Source organism: Ictalurus furcatus, chromosome 15 (assembly GCF_023375685.1).
Source record: "Ictalurus furcatus strain D&B chromosome 15, Billie_1.0, whole genome shotgun sequence".
Lineage (NCBI taxonomy): Eukaryota > Metazoa > Chordata > Actinopteri > Siluriformes > Ictaluridae > Ictalurus > Ictalurus furcatus.
Genome location: NC_071269.1, coordinates 2442010 through 2454033, shown reverse-complemented (window position 1 = coordinate 2454033; position 12024 = coordinate 2442010).

Here is a 12024-nt window from a genome sequence, read left to right as displayed (position 1 = left end):
GGTGTTTAGTTAGCAGCTGCGCAGACTTCCTGGAGCAGTCTGCCTCTATGGAATACCAATAACGAGGAGAAAACAATACTCGTCGAGTGGCATGTCACGGTAACTAAAGTGTCCGACTGCCTGCAGGACATGTAATGATGTCCATCGTAGTGGGCTAGGCCATGTTTAGGCGGGTAACCTTTCTGTCTCTCTCCTCCATGATGGACAAACAGCTGGTCTGGAACATGTAGTGCCAAAGGTTGCAGAGGAATTCTCCATCAGTGGTCACCAACCCTCTTCCTTGAGACCTTCCTTCGTACAGGTTTCATCTCAAATCTCTTACCCCTATTTCAGTTGATTAAGATCTTTTTAAGGCAGTGATTAGATGGTCAGGTGGGCACGACTATGGTTAGAGAAAGTCTTCAGGAAGGTAGATCTCCATGGACAGGGCTGGTGACCACTGCTCTATAGGTTCACTTTCATTGAATGTTGGGAAGACTGGTGAACGAGATTGAGAGAGGCTTTGAGCAGAAACGCACACTCCGAAATCACACACGCTTCAAGCGATGGCCACCAACACGTGCTCGACTAGCTTAGTGCCAAGGCATGCAGTTCTCCTACTCTTTATTGCTGAAGACTCGGGTCCGAGTCTACCTTTGTTGAGTTCGAGTCGAGACCAAGTCCAGAAGGGCCCAGCTTCATGCTTTATTACTGCTTTTAATCTGTCTGTGAATCACAACAAACTCATTTCTGAACACAGCTCTGTTCTTCTAACTTTTTTTTTTTTCATTTTAATTCCTAAAATGAATAAAATCACCCCTCTCAGCAGGGTTTATGATATTTATTACATTTCACATTGTACTTGAACTTCAAGACTGACACAGACAGCAGCAGGATTATTAGACTGCGGTCACTTTAAGACCTAATGCACAGATCCAATATAATATAAAGTATAAAATTTCCGAGTCCATGTCGAGTTCCAGTACAAATTTACCCGAGTGTGTAACAAGTCCGAGTTTGTTCATAATTGGACTCGAGTCAGAGTTCGGGATAGAGTACCCCAAACTCTAGAAAATCCCATTGAGGAGAAGTCATGGAGGAGCACTCGGACACACTAGCGGTACACGTTCACAGGCCTGCAGGTGAGCATGGAAAGATATCCATCCATCCATCCATCCATCTTCTATACCGCTTTATCCTTTTCAGGGTCACGGAGAAACCTGGAGCCTATCCCAGGGAGCATCGGGCACAAGGCGGGGATGGAAAGATATCTTCTATAGCAAATACTCATATGGTCACTTTGGGACTTTATTGGTAAGTCTTGGCATGAAGAACAGTTCATGTTTTTGCCGAAAGGGTTAATGAAATACCAAACCAAGAATGAGTCTATGAACGTTCTCAGTGTTTTGTATTATTGTGTTTCCTGTGAGTGTATCTGTAACTTATTTACAACTGCACCTGAAGACCTGCCAGTAAGTGACACCGAGTGAAAAGTCAGCTGCTTTCTTGCATGGCACTGATTTATAGTCTGTACTGTAAGCGGGTCAAGGTGTATTTACAGGGGATTATATCAGCTAATCGGTGGATTACAGCATGTTGACTCCACACAAGGCCAGAAGTCTAATGGGGGAAAAAAAGGTGGCATTTTGGCCTGCAGGATTTTTTATTATTATTATTTTTTTTTTTTACCCCTTAATCCCTTCTCCACTCCCTCATGCACACATCTGGCCCTGCATGACATACAGATGTAATCCTGCATTTGGGTACCATTTTATTATGCTTCATAAATACTATGCTGGATTTTAATTATGAAAATGCAGCTTTCTTCTTGACCTCAAAAGTAATTATGAACTCTGGTAGGATTAGCAGTGTGTGTGTGTGTGTTGTGTTATGTTTGTACTTGGAGAGCAAGTATGTTTAAGCATGTTAATTTTGACTATCAAACCTATTTATATTATTATTATTATTATTATTATTATTATTAATAAACTTTATTTTATTTTATCGCCTTTAAAAGCAGCTTCTCAAAGCGCTGTACACAAAATAAGCAGTACACAGAATTTTTAAAAAAAAAATAATGATAGATAAAAAAATAAATAAAATAACATCAACAGTAATAATAAATATTGTATTTTATATTATTTCTTTCTTTTAATGATGTGTATATTATATTCTATACATTTATACCGCCGTATATTTTCTGCCATGCTGCTTCTTGAGTGGGAAGGGGACGAATCTGAATTTCAGGAGGTTCATTTAAGATAAATAAATAATTAAATAAATAAATAAATAAATAAATAAATGCATGCGGATGTTTGGTTTTCAAACGGATATATTTCAAAACTGTAAATTCAATTCTCTTCATTAAGAATTCAAAAGGATTTTATCATTCAAATTTTTATTTCTTTATTTATTTATTTTTTATATAACGCTTCAATACTGCCAATGCTGCTTTCAGTGTTTCATATCCCGCTTCTAAACTGATTTTCGCTGCTACTTTACCCGGAACGCCATCATATGACTGTACTCTGTGTCTGAAAGCAACATATGAAACCATTCCCTAGTGTGTAGTGAAGCTAGCAAGACACTGTAGAGCATTAGAACCGTTCTAAGTGTCATTTTGCGTACCAACGTAGGTAGACTCATCCTAAACCTCCAGCCCAAAAAGCTCTACGCCCCTAGTGGTATTTGTGGGTTAATGCGTCACTATGACAGATGTCAGAAAGCATCTGGTAAAAAAAAAAACAAAACAAAACATCTGATTAACACAAAAAGGGCACTTTTGAAAATCCAGATTATGAACGCACTTTAATTTATTAAACACTGCTAATCCCAGCACTCTGCACGAGCACAGGATTCAAATCAGGTAAACTCCATTGTCTGCCTAAACAATCCGTGCTGTAAACCCCTGAACACCATGTCCCTATGGTGACACGGTTATCTAGAGGGTTAGCAGTAAAGGCTTGTATTAGAGAGCTTAAACACATGCTAGTCTTTCTGTGTCTGCTTTAACCGACACTGCTTTTAAAAAGCCTGAATGATTGGATTTAGGTGGCTTTTGGAATTTAGACAGCGAGAGGCCCAGGAATAGAGAACGAACGTGTGTTTACAATAGCCCATGTGGCCATATGCAGCAGATCACAAAGGGAACAGCTGTTTGCCATCAGCTGAGACAGCGTAGGATGGCATCTCTGCACGCTAACTAACTGTGAGGGCTGCTGAGTAACAGCTGGCATCATCAGGCTTCTCATACAAATGGTAGCTGAACGAAATGAGAGAAAATGGCTAAAAGATGCAGGGTAAAATATTTTCCAAGCTGCCTAGCTAATCTTTCTCATCTCTATGTGCTATGGTTGGAGTGGATGCTTGTAGAGAATTGCCATGTTCATTAAACAACACACTGGCTTAAATAGGCATTTTTGCTTACTAAGGTGAGTTAAAGTCCGGTTATGGGGGCTGAAATCCCGCCTCCGCTCTGTGCGTGCGGAGCTCCCCATTCTCCTCGTGCTTCAGGGGTTTCCTCCGTGTACTCCGGTTTCCTCCGCCAGTCCAAACACATGCGGTGTAGGATGACTGGCATTTCCAAATTGTCCCTAGTGTGTGTGTGTGTGTGTGTGCGCTTGTGCCCTGCGATGTATTGGCACCCCGTCCAGGGTGTTCCCTGGTTTGTTCCCTGGGATAGGCTCCAAGTTCCCCCGCGACCCTGTGTAGGATAAGCAGTGTAGAAAACGGATAGATGGATACTAGATACTTTACTTATCTTTGTGCACATACCCAGAAAACGTCTCCCTCTTCCAGAAATCCTGAAATGGAGGATTTGGAAGAATATCTCAGCGCGAGCCCGTTAGAAAGAAGAAGAAATTAGCCAATCGACATTACTGCATTACTGCACTTCATATCGCTCTGTTTTGGCACTTTGTTACGCCACAGTATTGTAATTGTAGTACTTTAATAATAAATTAAGGATCCCATCATCATCATCATCTAGAACCTGCTAGAAACTCTGTCATGCCCTGCTGATTCATAGCTCTCTGGATGATGTGTGCAAATATTCGATACCAGGTGTCACTCTGAGATCCTACAATGGTTTAAACGATGGCACCGGAGCAAAGTAGTAGAGATATAGGACAAGCTGGGAATCTGGTCGTTGTCATCAGTGAATAAATGTAGAGCAGGGTTTAAAATGTAGAGCAGGGGTTTTCATCCCCTAAAACATATGTCCCGCTGCAATTACTTACCATACGTAGTACTATGGAAAATTACGTGAGCATAAGGAACAATTTATTAACCTAACTCACAGGATTACTGTAATTGTATCAGCACATAAGAGGCTTATTGGCGTTTCTATATGGTGCGTTTTGAAGGGGTTAAAATGTGTTCCTTCATTAAATGAAAAGCCATTTGAGAGGCCACAATGCAAGGTAATGCATTTGGGTCATTTCAGAATTTGAGGACAATCTGTGTCCCTTTGACAATACATCATTTACACAAATAATACACAAAGCCAGATGCATAATCAATTTCTGCATATCCTTTGTCTTCTTTGTATATATGTATATATATCTCCTGGGCGCATGGTGGTTAGCGGTTAGCACGTTCGCCTCACACGTCCAGGGTCGGGGGTTCGATTCCCACCGTGGCCCTGTGTGTGCGGAGTTTGCATGTTCTCCCCGTGCTGCAGGGGTTTCCTCCGGGTACTCCGGTTTCCTCCCCCAGTCCAAAGACATGAATGGTAGGCTGATTGGCGTGTCCAAAGTGTCCGTAGTGTATGAATGGGTGTGTGAGTGTGTATGTGATTGTGCCCTGTGATGGATTGGCACCCTGTCCAGGGTGTACCCCGCCTCGTGCCCGATGCTCCCTGGGATAGACTCCAGGTTTCCCCACGACCCTGAAAAGGATGCGTGGTAGAGGATGGATGGAGATATATATATATATATATATATATATATATATATATATATATATATATATATCTCCTTTCAAAAGTTGCAAACACCGTAAAATGGCCTGGCCCTGTGCTTAGTCAATAAACATCAACTAACAGTTTTATTTTAAAATGAACTAATGTTTAAAAAGTGACAACGCTACTAAAATCGTACGTTTTCATTTTACACATAAATGATTTAAAACCATATTTTAATGTGTAAATAGAGACAAAAAATATTTCATCCTGAACTTCATGTTCCTGTTATAATGTGTGGGGGGGGGGAGAAAAAAACTGCAGTCAGTGGTAATCTGTTGATTTAAGTCACATGACTTTAAAGACGTGACTTCATTTCATTACGAAGAAGCATAGCATGCAAAGAACGGTAAGTTAGCTCTTTTTCAGTCATGTTTAAACATGGTCTTGTACATTTGACACACGGGGACAAACAGAACCTGTCAACCGCTGTTGCATGTAAATCCTGCAGACAACAATAAATAGTTGTAAAAATGAAAATATATAAGAAAATGTCATTAAAATCTTTGTGAAGTACATATGCTGCCTCACCATGTGCTTCACCACATTGCTAGCGATTGCAGATTTAGCATGCTAAGTGTCAACCCTGTTCGTGCTTTCTTTTGTAACAGGGTTGACACTGATGCATTGTAGCCATCGCTGGCACTGCAAAAAAAAAGAAAAAGAGAGAAAGAATTGGCTGTAGGACAGTTTGAAAGGGAAAAAGAGGAGCATTTTTGAACTGAGTGTTAGAGAGCAGAGACTGAAACGCAGGAGTGTCGTACGAAGGCAGCTACAGCAGCCACGTCTACTTCAGCTGCAACAGAGAGAACCCATTTAACGCGGGTTCAGCCGGGGCATTCAAGGTCAGAATCTGAGTAGTGCAGTGTGTGCCTTTAAGAACGTATTAGGTGATGCCATTCTCATTTTTTTCCCCTTCTTCTGCTCATCAGTGAGATTCCCAACATGTGCTATATCTCATGATCCTAGGTATAAAAACCGTCATGTAGAACATGAAGTCCTAGGAGCTGTGATCCTAACAACACAACTTCTCCTGCTCCAGTGTACGTGTCTAATAATCCCTGCTTAAGCTGAATGAGATGTGTTCGATCAGGGAAAATACAACATTTTGCAGAGCAGGAATTGCCTGAGGACTACAGGACTGGGAAATACTGTTGCAGACCACTAATCTAACCCCTGTATTTTTCATCTCCACACCTGCCACCAGCTAACAAGAGGAAAAAAAAGCTCCTATTGGACACACACACTTGAACATTAACAGTTCAATCCAATCCAGTTGTATTTGTGTAGCGCTTTTAACAATGCACATTGTCTCAGAGCAGCTTTACAGAAACATATAAACACAGGATAGAGATTTTAAGCGTGTGGATTTATCCCTATTGAGCGAGCCGGTGGAGACGGTGGCGAGGAAAAAACTCCCTAAGATGATACGAGGAAGAAACCTTGAGAGGAACCAGACTCAGAAACGGATAGTGTGAAAGTAAAGGGGTGCCTAAATTTGAAATTCAGATTCCCACAGATCTCACCTGTGTTCTGAAAAACCTTTCTTTTATTGTTTAGGTTAACGAGAAGACCTTTTTGATAGTTCTAAAACAATTAATGTATATGTTGCAGGTAAAAAGAATGGGGGGGGGGGGGGGGGGATGGAGATGGAGGTGCTACACTCACAAATAAAAAAAAAACAAACTCGAAAAGGCCCTCAGAAAAGAAAGAAGAGAGAAGGAAAAGTACAGAAAAATACCCCCAAAACGATTCAGACGAACGCTTCATAAAACAGGTTCTCCGAGGACAAAGGACAAGCACGTACGAAAACCCTGAAAAAATCCTCTTGTGAACAGAGGGCTCTTTTACCACTTTTTTTTTTTTTAGCATTGATTTCAGAAAGAAAAGATGTACAAACAAACTAAAAAAAAAAAAAGAAAGAGAGAATTCGAAAGCTCGTAAGCAGAAAAATAATTCAAAGGTAAAAGCTGCAAGCATATGCACAGAGGAAGCTAGAGAGGAAGCTTTTTTGGCCGAAAATGCACGAGTATCTATTTCTTACACTCTGCTTTCGTGTCTCCGTCCATTCTGGGTCATGCGTCCGACAATCTCGGACGGAGATATGAAAGCTGCATGGGAAATGCAGGTTTTGTGACGGAGAAGCTTTCCTAGATGCATCTCATAACCACCACCAAACCTGGAAAACCTTCCTGCAGAGCTCTTATGTGACGCAGCAAATCAAACCTGCATGTATGGAGTATGTATGCATGCAAAGAATGCAGATTGGAAACCTTCCCAATCAACAAAACGTATTGTCTCTGAGTCTCTGTGACACAATGGCTCACGGAGCGAAGAACAGAAGATCAGCAGAACTCTAAAGAAGGAAGTCAAAACGACACTGGATGAACTCCCGGAGCTGTTCAACTGCATGCTTGCAAAGTTCAAAAAAGCATCCGCTCAACGTTACCCAGCAGTTCTCTTAACACCGAGAACTCCAGAGCAATCTCTCGCCAGCTGAAGCCATACCGCACATAGACTTCTCGGAGAACTATTCAAAGAAATACAAGCTGTGCGCTTTGGTGGCTCTCGTGAGCAGGCAACACTACACACGGGTGCACTGTATGTAGGAGAAGAACCTGAAAACCAGGTTGTTTTTGTTCGATCTCAACATTCACACTGGGGGGGAAAAAAGTGTTAAACTGCCCAGCACTGGGAATGATACACCTAATGAAATGGAACTCTTCATACGTATAACACCTCTGTGAAGCGGTTCTACGTGACGAGTGAGGCGATTAACGAGGCCACTGAAAACATGCCGGACAACGTTCCATCTCTTCCGTGCAATTCCAATGCACCTTCATCAAGTCGTAACAACACACCCAGCACAGCTGAAGCTGATATATTGTGATGTGTGCCATTGCAAAGGTACTCCAGGACAGTTATCACAACACACGGGAATTCACTTTCAAGGAAATAAACGCATCTTCCTTTCCATCTGAAATTAAATCTGGTAGCTGAGACGTACACGGACAACGGTGCATTGTAAAATATGAGGAAGATCTGTACCCTGGGATGATTATGGCTACAGAAGAAGGCTACGCACAAGTGAAATGTTTGCACTGTATACGAGCAAACCGCTTCTTCTGGCCATTAAGAGAAGACAAGATAAGGTTCGGTTAATTCCACCACCAAGGTTACTGCACGCCACGTGGAAGCTGACCGAGACATAGAATCGGAGCTACAAAAGTAAAAATCAATATTTCGGAAGAAGAAGAAGAAGAAAAAAAACACGTGAAGAAGAGTTACCTGAAATATAGTTCATCCATTGTGTTATAATGTTGCACTTGTCAAATTAATGTCTTTTTGAATGATTAAATCATCTGAAATGGATAGTTTTTAATCCATTCATCACGTTTTTTTAAAAAAAAAAAAACGTTTATAAAACGTTACATTTAAAAATGCTACATTTCAAGCATTAATGTTGTACAAAATGATGTAAAAAAAAAAATTACATTGGCTTAGTCTTTGAAATATTTCCATTTTGTCCTTCTTTAGAATTTCTCGGTTGTCTACGTTGATAGCACCATAAATGTTTTGATTGCAAAAAAAAAAAACAACAAAAAAAAAAGTGTCATATTGTTAGTCAGAACCTTTTAAACTGAGATACGTTTCTAAATGATTTAAAACGCTACAATATCACATCAGAATAAACTAAAAGGAAAATGAAAAGACTCCTTCATTTAATGCCATATACTGTATATCCCAACAATGTCAACCCTCTTATTTACAAATATTCAGGAAAATAATCTATTTTGCCAATATAAAAAAAATACTTGGGTATTAAAAATTGAAGAGGAATATTAAACAAACTGTAAACATATTTCTTTTTAAAATCCTAATAGATTTGATGCCATTTTCTCTAAAGATTAAGAGGCCAAGATGTGTGCTTTTTTTATATTAAGTCAATAACTATATGGAAAATAGCTTTTGATCAATAATATTTTTTTTGCCCAATCACTTGTTATTTAATCAGGGACAAATAATAATAATACTTTTTTTTTAATGCTACTAATTCATTGCAAGATATTCCCTTCATATAGCCATATGTCTATAACAGGGTTGATATATGAATGCAAGAAAAGGTAGAAAAAAAAAATCTAATTTATTTTAATACAACAGCATGCTGAGTTGGTCCATTTAATATGTCTCTTATTCAATGCAACTGAAGGAGCAACCAAATCAAACATTTATTTATTATTAACTGATTAATTAATATATTTTTTAACACATTTTTAAACTCAAAAAAAAAAATGTCCTCCAATGCTGAAATGACCCATTTATATTAATATCTGCAGTGCACTGATTAAGAAATGAATCTCGTATAGTGCACGGTGCCAGTGATAATACCTTCGGTGGCTCAGGAGCCCAGAATCCAAAGCAAAAGCCCCGATAAATGACACTTGATTGAAATGAGGTGCCTCAGAGCAATCCGTGATTATCCCTGCCGTTATCATTAACAGCATTACTACCACTTATGTTATTTAATCATTTAATAGTAGAATGGACGGGCTTAGCGGTTAGCACGTTCGCCTCACACCTCCAGGGTCGGGGGTTCAATTCCCGCCGTGGCCCTGTGTGTTCTCCCCGTGCTGCGGGGGTTTCCTCCGGGTACTCCGGTTTCCTCCCCCAGTCCAAAGACATGCATGGTAGGCTGATTGGTATGTGATTGTGCCCTGTGATGGACTGGCACCCTGTCCAGGGTGTACCCTGCCTTGTGCCCGATGCTCCCTTGGATTGGCTCCAGGTTCCCCCGTGACCCTGAAAAGGATAAAGCGGTATAGAAGATGGATGGATGGATGGATAGTACAATGGAGGGGTTATACTTCTAAAAGTTATTTCAATGCAACTAACTGCTGTTTTTTTTTTTAAAGCAGGTTTGTTTTTTCTATAATGACATTTGTATAACTTTCCTAGCAGTAGAACAATGTGTACTGATATAGTGCCAGAAAAGAAAAATGTTCCTAGGGCTGTTCTAGAGCTAGAGCTGCTTTAGTGATGAGCTCCATTCCTTTTAACTTGAATCATGTCCGAAATGAGACAGACGATTATGTGATACCTGGAAACATTTAGCTACAGAAGCTGCCGCAAATCTAGGTAGTTAACTAATGGTGACGTTATGGTATAGTTTGACAAACCAAGATGCAGATACTGAAAGTGTCTGTTGTGATGAATAGTGATAAAATGTATGCTAGTTTATTAGCCATTAGCTAGTGAGATAGTTAGGTAATGTCAGTTTTTAGAATATTTAGGACTTGGAGTGTTTCCAAATTGCGTAGTCGGATATTATAATTATATAGACTTTTACATGTTACCATTTTATATTCCTACGCCATTTATGCAGTAAACAATGTTATTCTACCTAGACTATTGTTAAAAATTATTATTTAGCATGGTTCATCAGGGGAACTTTGAAACATCCGGCACACTATTACGAGTACGGTTGATTTGTTATTTGAACGAATCTGTTTCCGTGAAATTTCTAACTAAACTAGAGGTGTAACTACAATATTTCGCAATAGTGCAACATTTCCAGTAACATCTAAAGCAGCGTGTGACTCACAGCCATGAGCACAGTGAATAGAGGAACCATCGTTTGTTTTAGGATTCAAGCTCCAGCTCTGCCAAGCTGCCACTGTTGGGCCCTTGAGCAAGGCCCTTAGGGGTACCGTATCATGGCTGACCCTGCGTTCTGACAGCAAGTTCTTAAGAAGCTGGGATATGCAAAGAAAGAATTTTTCTGTAATGTACATGTGACAAATAAAAGCTTGTTCTTCTTCTTCTTAAAAAAAAATCCTCTGCAGTCACTAAACACTTCCAAGACAGACTCCATCTCCTACATTAAATAACTATAAACATGGCCACATGATCATCCACATGACTCACATCCACAGTTACATTCTCTGAATTCTAACTGCATACAATTAACACTTCTCCTTTATATAACCTGCACTTTCAAAGGAAAATTCTGAAGTCTTGCTCCTAGCTTTCCAGTGATGATTGCAAGCTTGTTGTTTGTTCCAGTGGTTTTACTAGAGTATAAACTCCGTTTAATATTTGGATCACTCTTTTGTGGGGGCACATAGTGCGGTGGCTTAGTGGTTAGCCCGTTTGTCTCGCACCTCCAGGGTTGGGGGTTTGAATTCGGCCTCCACCCTGTGTGCGTGGAGCTTGCATGTTCTCCCTGTATTCCTGTTTCCTCCCCCAGTCCAAAGACATGCAGTGTAGGCTGATTGGCACTGTGATGGGTTGGTACCCTGTCCAGGATGTCCCTCGCCTTGTGCCCCAAGTTCCCTGGGATAGGCTACAAGGCTCCCCAGCGTATGATAAACGGTTGGATGGATGGATGGATGGATGGCCTTTCGCCTGACGTTTTGCTATTAGTTTTTTAAAAAAATTTTCTTTAGTTTTTTGTTTTCTTTCGGAAACAAGTTTGTGTAAAACCTGATGACCACGTGAGATCAAATCCATCGGCGTGTCGTCTGAATACGTGCTTCAATGAAGGCCACAATAAGACTCGCAGAGAATCAGTATAATAAATAATTATATATATATATTCCTGGGCAAAAAAAAAGGCAAAATATTAAGATTTTAATGGCCTTAACAATAAATCATTGGTCAGAAAATTACCAAGAATTAAACGAATGAACTCCTGAGACCTCCTGTCCTGCCATTTGCTCTTTACCTTTGTAGTCATTTACTTATATAGACTTATATATAGACTTATATATGACTTGTACACAATATTGATAGTTATGGCTAAATTGCAACATATTATGAATTGCGATCTAGCTACAATATATGTGGAGTGTGTGTCGAAAGCTAGATTACACCATATTATAGGATAATGTGGTGACTACATGTTTTACATTTTTTTACAGTTCCTCTCTGACCAGCAATGCAAAACGCTTGTCTTCATCTTCAGAGCTACCTGTGCCCCCTCCCAGTCAAACTGCCCTAATCAACAGTGATGTGTCGTTCATGAACGAATCTTTAATATGACTCGGGAACAACGAGTTATCTCAGAGAGTGATTCGTTCATTTTT